Genomic DNA, 9,319 nt, shown 5'->3' with positions numbered 1-9,319 from the left:
ATAATAATAATAATAATAATAATAATAATAATAATAATAATAATAATAATAATAATAATAATAATAATAATAATAATAATAATAATAATAATAATAATACATTACACAAAATAATAAACTTCACGAGGAACCAAGAGCTATCAAATAAAGTTTGAGTGACTTGTCATCTTTAGATGATAAATATCAATTAAACAATCGAGGCATAAATTATATGTATATCAAACAATATAAGATCCTCTCTAAAGAGGCCACTAGATTAAATGACCATCGCAAGCAACATCAATAAAGATGACAAAACACTTAGAAATTAGGGTTGTACAAATATAGCATTAGAAGATTATAACAATTGTTTTGCAAGTTCAAAAAGATATTAAAATAACTCTTTAAAATCATGACGTTCAGAATGTTCTCTAAAAGCTCATAATGTTCTCATGCATTGAAGCTATACAAGACTATGCTTGAAATTTTTGTAACAACTCACATTGGGTTTTTGTGTTACATACTTTGAGGATATACTACAACAATACAAAATTAACTCTAAGTACCATCTCTAAAACATCCTCTCAAGATAAGAAGTTGTTGGAAATGATGAAACATAATTGGCATTGATGATGGCTTTAATGTGTGAATTGAAAAATGAGAAGTCCCACATTGGAGGGAACACACTCATTTATGACCTTTATAAGGAGTTAGTTTCACAATTGGGTTGGGCCCCAAGGGGCACCGCAATTTTGTGAAGGAGGGAGAACGCAAGCAAACGGACCACCACACGCGCACACACGCACGCGCGCCGCCGCCCGGCTCGGCCCGGCCGGGGGTGTGGTGTATTAAAGTTTTTTTAACAGATGGAAATTAATTATTTATTTAATTAATTAATTGCTTGCGATATGTCACATATTACGAAACTGCCATCTACAAGGTCAAAGTCAAAGTTCTGATTCATTCAAACCCTAAACAGACTAGTCTCTTGTGCTTTGCTCATTCAAAACCCTAATTTGACTTAGCTTCAGTTGTTTGCCACGTCAAAACCCTAAAGCTGAGTCTTTCCCACGTTTTGACTTTTGCCCGGTCAAGGAGCCTAGTCAAGTCACGTTTCCTATTTCTGAGGCACATTCCTGGTGGCCAGTTAATGGACTTCGTGCTCTTGGATCCCCCCTTTTTTCTCAGATCCAGTTGCTGGACTCATCTATAAATAGAGAGCTCACCTCACTTGGAAAAGCACACAAAAAGCTCTCCGTATCTGAGGCTTTTCTCACTTCTCCCCCTTATATTCTTCTTCTTCTTCTTATTTTCTTGAGTAGCCTCCGTGCTATATTTGAGTAGCCTCCGTGCTATATTTGAGTGTCAGTCAATCGACTGGCATACTGAGGGTGTAATTCTAGAACGGTTTTCTACAGTGCAGTAGAACTCCGATACAGTGAATCTGGGCTGTTTTATCCTGGGGACTTCGTGGTTGATAGTCTGCCTTGCACAATTTTGGGCAGTTCCTCGAAACGTCTTAAAGAGAGCGACCTAGTCCGCGACTCAACCCAGTAATATTTTCGGTGGCATAAATTGTTTTCAAAGGTTTTCAAAATTTCAAAACAACACAATCTTCTTCATACTATTCTTTTTTCTTTTCATGTATTAAGCAACAATTTGATTCAAAAATTAAAGAGCATGATGCATCTGTTCAAAGTCTTGACACTGATATAACATTAACTGATAATTGTGGCAAGAAAAGAACACGTTCTATGACCAAAGAACTGCTCAGTTTGACTGCACCAGCAAAATTTGCTTCTGCTGAATTTCCATTTGGCATTTTCACTAATATAGGCTTTAGTTTATTGTATGTAGAAAACCATTATAGATTAAAACAAATGTGGTGGGTGGCAACACAATAGGATTTACCTGCTGCCTATGCATAAGTACTTGGTCCTTCACCTCTTATGTTGTTGGCTTTAGCATCCATTGTGTTCCTTTCAAGTAGTGTCATCAAGCTTTAGTACTGATCTCATTGTTCCTTCATCATCTGCTCTCATGCCAACACTTCTACCAAGCTTACTTTTAGTATCTTCAATGTCAACAAAGTTCGCATATGAATCGCGACGTTGAACTTCGGGTGGAAATCCACGATTCTTGTAGCAAACATTAATTGTGTGACCTGTTTTTCCATAGTATGTAAATATTTTTCCATTACCTCGTTCTCTACCTTGTTGCATTGATTTTCAATGGACGAATGGTTACAAGTTGGTGTATTGGCATTAGGTTGTTTGGACGTGATTCTTTCACAATTTGCATATGCGATAACAACTCCTACAAAATGCAAACGGGGTTGCAACAGAACTCTACTTCGCACCGTAGTTCCACGATTGCAATCCTAATGTTAACATAAAGATAAACACATTATGATTAAAAATTAGTTATGACATATTGTACTGGTCTATCACATTATGATTATCTGTTGATATTTGCATCGAATCAAGAGTATTGATCTCTTATATTTAACCACTATTGTGTAAATTGCAGGAGTGTTGCATTTTGTACTATGTTTTTGTTGGATCTGTGTTTGTGACAATTACTGCAAGACTTTAATAGTGAAGTTGTTGATGAAGATTATATGTAGCAAATTCCAAAGTGTGTTGTTACACTAGCCTTTAAGTTCGATTTGCCCCCACCAATCGGATGCAAATGAGATAACCGGCGAATCCCCTTCAGAGTACTTTGGAAAACCTTGATAGGATTTGCAATATCACACAAAGAATATCTTTCAATACTATGTTACAAAAGAATGTTACCTATTCTTTTCTCATGCATTATAAAAGAATAAGATGACTTAGAATATGAGAATGAGTGAGAAAAGGAGATGGCAATATTTCAAATGCACATAACATTCAGATATTAACTAAAGCATTGCATTGGTTTGGTGGTTGATCAATGCTCCTTTTTCGCGCTCAACAGTTGCATCTTTTCAAGGAGGAATTTATTCAAAAAAGAGGGCACATGCATAAATTGAACTTGGGACCTTATGTTGCTAAACAATAAACACAACCACTAAACAACAACAATTTCATGTCAATTATAACCAATTATAGATACATATATTGTACAATATTTTGGAAATATCTCACATTTTTTTGGATGCTTGTGTCTTTTATTCTCCAAACTTCTCTGCAAACTGACTATATCCTTGGTAGACCAACTTTTATGTCAAATTATCTTTTAATTCATAGATGCAAGATTTTTTATCTAATTTTTTTGTTCATCTTTTATTCTTGCATTCTAGATTTGTTTTCTCTCGGTTAGCCTGTTTACCTTTTATTCCTTGCATTTTTCTTAGCCATGTTTTACTTTCTGCTCTGTGCATGTGTTGGTTTATATGAATTGCTTTGCCAAGACTTTTCTGTAGTACAAAAGCTAATTTTTCTTTTCATGTTTTCTTTAGAAGAAACAGTTTATTCCATGGCACCATATGTGACCATGATTTTTGTTCTTCCTGCATTGTTACTTGAATGCAATAGAGTTCTTGAATGACTAAATATTCATCCATATTTGTGGTCGGCCATCATCATTATTATCAGTTCCGGGGTGTTTGCTTTAGGTCTTTACTTCTCCATTTTTAACTAGTAATGTATAAGTTGCAGAATGCAAGTTTTTGGTGTTTTAGTTAATGATAGTTCAATCTATATTATAGCGTTTGAATTGAAAGATAGAGGAAAAGTATGGTGGATGTTAAACTCATGTACCTATCTTGGATAACACCCTCTAGATTTCAAATGAACTGAAGTGTTTCTCTCTAGCTTAAGGAGGCAAAGGTCATTGACTTTAAGGTCTCATTATCTAAACAAGAAGAAAGTGAGGTTAGGCACTTCTCTTGTGTTAATTCAGTAGGCAATAACATACTATACTTGTAATGATTAGAAAGTTTAAGCATATTCTTGTCCTTTTATGTAAGCTCCCATTTACTTGTATCTTATAATTTGTTTTAAATTTTATATTATGTTATATATCATAGTACATACAAAAATTAGTTTAAAGACACACTTTAAAAGTTGTATGAAGAAAGTGGCTGTAAAAGTTTTCATAACACTCAATATGGTTTGTCTTGATGTTCATGAACTGATAAGCTTTTATTTGTAGATGCACGGTTATAATTCACTCTATGTTGCAAGTTTGAAGTCTTTGGGGAGAAATGCATCAAGGAACAACACTTCATAGCTCAAAATTTCCTTGAAGCATTAAGCATACAGTGAGTTTGGTATAAAACTTTATGTTTTAAACTCTCTCAAATTTTAGGTACTTGATCTACAAGAGATTCTAATCATGTAGGTATAAATTCTTTCTAGTTAGTCTCTATTTTTTATGTTAAATTGATTAAATTTCAAATCTTGATAAGTCTTGGTTAAAAATTAATTGAGTAAATTTACAAAGCTTGGATTTAGGTTGAAGTAATGGTACTCAATAATCTATTAAGTGGTAAAAGTTTCATAATTTGTGTACAAGGTTTCTTGACATAGTGTTGCATATAACTATCCTTGTATATATATCTTGAATGGACGAGTTTTGTTGTGCATTGCAATATAAAGCTTTTTTTTACATTACAATTATTCCAACTTTTAAATTGTGGATTACCTCTCAAGAAATGGGTAGTATGGATATTTTTATTCAATGCCCTCATGGCACCTAGTAAGACTCACTCGATTTCCCTCCTCTATCATAAGAAGTTAAGGTAATAGTTTTCCCTATTCATCTAAAATGATATTAATATTGTTATGTTTTGTTTTGCTTACTAATTAGACATATGTCCTTGGTGGTTTTTAGATATTTTCCAGGTGAGTAGCCATAAAGTGAATGACTTGTTAGATGTGAAAGTGTTTGAAGGTTTTAGAACAGGTATACATGATCATCTACTTTCTACTTAAACTAAGAAAGCCTAGAAAATGGATATAGAAAGTACCAGTTAAGATGAATCATTTATTTACCGTATCGTATACTGAAACCATCAACATAACTTTAGGTGACATTATTTTCTTGAGATACGAAGTAAACAAATACATACGGTGTTAAGTAGAGGTGGACAAAGTTCATTTCTGAATTAGAACCATTTGAAAACTGAACTGAACTAGTTTTTAGTTTGAAAAAACTTAATTGAATTGGTTTTTAGTTCAAAAAACCGAATCAAACTGTTTTATAAACTAGTGATCCGGTTTATTACTTTTAACCAAATCGAACTGGTTTAACTTAGTTTTTTTTCCTATAGGCCAAATTTTACATAATTACTCCTAATTACTTCTAAAAAAACAAATTCGGTTCTAGTTTTTTCAAACTAAAATTCGGTTCGGTTCAGTTTTTCGAACTGAAAATCGGTTCGTTTTGGTTTTTTCAAACTGAAAATCGGTTCAGTTCGGTTCTAGTTTTAAAAAATCAGTTCGAAAACAATTTGATTCTCAATTTTTATAAATCAATTAGTTCAAAAACAATTCGGTTCAGTACAGTTCTGTAGTTTGGTTCAATTTTTAGTTTTTTTGAAAACCCTAGTGTTAAGACACTAAGAATTAATATTTTGAAGGTATTCTGGAAAGGATTTCATGTCTTGCACTTTTCCTTTTTTCATGTTTCAATAAACATTTTATAAAAGTATTGTTAACTAAATATTTTTACTGCTTAATTAGTGTTGTATTCATTAAGGAGATCTTTTAAGAATTTAGTCTAGTGTATTAGGTACTTATTGAAGACCTTGCATTTAGTTATCAAAAGATTGACAAAAGGATGAATAGAAGGTGAGTTTTGCAGTCATAAAACATCTTCTAGTCTTGATTGAAAAATTATTTGATAAGTTTCAATTTTTATGCTGCTTATCTTAGCATGGTAGTACTATAGTATTATTAAATGAACTTGATAGTATATACAAGTTCATTTTCTTTTTCATTAGCAAGTACACTATCAATTAAATGAACTTGATACTATACACAAGTTAATTCTCTTTTTCATACACCAATGCATCCTACTTGTACACTTGAAAAAGATGATTCAATCAAAAAAACTGACCAAAAAAACCTATAGAGGAATGAAAGGATTCCTGCTTTACCTTACCGCTTCCATACCTGACATCATGTTTAGTGTATGTGTATGTGCCAGATTTCAAGCTGACCCTATGGAATCACATTTAAATTTTGTTAAGAAAATCCTTAGATATATAAAAGGCACTATCAACCTTACCTTGTTCTACAAGAAATCTCCTATGTACAAATTGAGTAGATACAGAGATTCTGATTATGCTGAGGATAAACAATAGTAATAAAATTGATCCTTTATAATAAGAAAAATGTCAATGATGAGTTTCACTTCGAATCCAACCTTGGTGTCTAATTTGATCCTAGTTATTGAATTCCTTTATTGAATTATTACTGAATTCTCTTTATTATTCTTGCCCTAATGTCTTAGTGGCAAAACCTTTAATTCCAAAGTAACCCCTAATTCCTTAGTGGATTTAAGATTAGAATTAAGCATTACTGTACATGAATTCTCTTTTTAAACTATTGCCTCTGCAACTAATTTAATTAGTTTCATGACTTGTATCTATCCCTAGACTACAAATTCATGAATTTCTCATCTCAAGCATTTGTAAAGTCCACTTCTGTTTCAAAATACAAATCGCAGAACATTTAAATGTTGATCAAGCAATAAAAATCATTAAGCACAGAGATGAGAAAAATGATTCAATAAACTCATTCATATAACTAGAAATCAAATCATAAAAATAAGGGTTTCATCTTGTTACACTCATTCCTAACAAATAGGGTTTAGTTACTCACGACAGAGATAGAAAAGATAAAGATTGGAGAACAATTACAAGAAAGATTCATGAATAATTATTGATAAAAGTACTCCAATGGTGTTAGAAACGGTCGTCTTTGAGTTTCTCTGCTAGGGGACAAGTCTCCCAACTTCCCAATAGTCAAAAAGACGCCTAGAAAGTGAAGAAAATTGCATTTTAATGAATGCTGATGCGTGCCACGCGCTCCAGGCGCATTCTTTGCGCTTCAAGCGCGTCCCGACAGTGGCAAAATGCTGAAGATGCGCCTCAGACGCGGTTGTTGCGCTTCAAGCGCACAACTTGTTCTATTTGACAGTTAATGCATTTCGCTCATCTTTTGAGTCTGAATTGGGTTTAAATGTCTTCATGAAAGTTGTAGCTATGCATCTTAGCTTTGATTTGCACTTGGTTTGACTCCAATTGGACATCTAAAACGTCGGATATGGTCGAAATACTCCACATAGATCATGTTGATTTCTCACCAAAAGTCAGCATTGCACTATAACAAAAAGCAAAGTAAAATTACTAAAAAAATATCTACTTAATCAAGGAAATAAGAACACAAACATTTTATTAAATCAAAGAACTCAAATAAACAAAATATATCAAATAACTCCTCAAATTAACTAATGGTTAAAGACAAATAAGACTAAAAACAATGAAAAATATGCATTTGATGAAGAGTCATAAGTGACAGCTTAATATATAGGTCAAGTAAGAGGTAAAATACCATTGCAATGTCAACAACAGAGGTTGAGTACATTTCAACAGTTGGTTGCAGTTGTCAACTACTTTGGATGAAACATCAACTTGAAGACTACAAAATCCTAGAATCCAACATTCTCATCTATTGTCATAACCCTTATGTCATTTGTCTAACCAAAAATCATATCCTACATTCTAGAGCTAAACACATAGAGATCAAACACTACTTCATTAGAGATTTTGCTCAAAAAGGAGTATTAAACATTCAGTTTGTAGACACTAAACACCAATGAGCTCACACCAAACCACTACTTGAAGATAAGTTTGACTTCATTAAGAAAAACCTAAACTTTACCTTCATACGTGAATGATGTTATGATAACTTCAAAGTAGTTTAGTTTTACATTAGTTTTTATATTTTCTTGTAATATGTTACATTCATGTTGTTCTAAAAAAAAGAACGAAAAAATGAAGGAAAAAAACAACGAATAAAAAGGAGACAAAAACAAAGTTTCATTTCCAAGTATTTTTGTTTGATGACAAAAGGGGAAGAAAGATATTTGATAAAGTGTGGAGAAAATGATACTTAGACTTAGGGGGAACCTTAAGTTAGGGGGAGTCAAAGAAAAATTGTTATAAAAAATACAACTTTTGTCATCATCTAAAAGGGGGAGATTGTTCGAACCAAGTTGATTTTATACTTAGAGTTTTGATGATAACAAAAGTATTTTATGAGAACGATATATTTGAATTCAAAGAGTAGGAAAGAAGATTCATGTTTTTGAAGAAAATCTAAAATTAGATTTGATTCAAATTTATAACTAAAGAAAATCTAAAATACTATTTGATTCAGATTTATAATTGAAGAAAATCTAAAATAAGATTTGATTCATATCTATAATTGAAGAATGTGATCAAGTTGAAAAGAAGATATGGTCAAAATTTGAATAAGATTTGATCAAGATTTATCTACAACAAAATATGAACATAATCAAAGTGAAGAATTTACAAACGCAATCTGAACAAAACAGGAGCATAATCTGTCTAAATAATTTACAAACTCAATTTGAACAAGATACAATTCATAATTAAACAAGGATTAAATTGAAATCCAAATTTTAACTATATATAGATACTAAAGGTTGAAGAAGAAATTCATCAAAAAACATAAAAGAGTAGAAGAACTCACGCTCAAAATTCCAAATTCATCTTAGAGTTCAAAGAGAGAAACTCTTATTCAAGTTAGAAATATTTTAGGAGTGTTCTTTTCTAAAAGTGTGAGAGTTATTTTTATTATCATTTTTCTTAGAAACAAACACTTAAAGTTCAACTCTTTTATATTCAACCCGATAGTGGTTTAGTTCCTTCTTCAATCTTGAGTTGTTAAGTTGTTAGGAGAAGACTTGGCTTGAAGGGTCAAGGTGGTTAGTTCCTTATTCAAACTGAGGTTGTCAGGTTGTTAGGAGAAGACTTAACTTGTAGGGTCAAGGTGATTAATTCCTTAAAAGTCTGGAGTTTCCAAGCTATTTGGGAAGACTGACTTGGAGAGTTAGGTTCTTTGTAATTCAAGGTATTTAAATTTGTGGATTAAAGCCTTCTAAATGAGGGGACTGGATTTAGACAAGTTAGTGGTGAACCAGGATAAATTTATGTCTCTAATAATTTATGTTTTCAATATTTGTAGCCTCTGGAACCTATTGCTTCTTATCTAAGTCATTCATAAAAATCAACCAATCTTCATCGAAGTAGCAAAAAGTTATCAACTTTGATAAACACAATTTAACCCTCCTTCCCGTGTTTGTACCCTCACAACGGTCA

Source organism: Cicer arietinum, chromosome 5, assembly GCF_000331145.2.
Source record: "Cicer arietinum cultivar CDC Frontier isolate Library 1 chromosome 5, Cicar.CDCFrontier_v2.0, whole genome shotgun sequence".
Lineage (NCBI taxonomy): Eukaryota > Viridiplantae > Streptophyta > Magnoliopsida > Fabales > Fabaceae > Cicer > Cicer arietinum.
The sequence above is the reverse complement of the archived record's forward strand: the minus strand, read 5'-3'. Positions refer to the sequence as shown.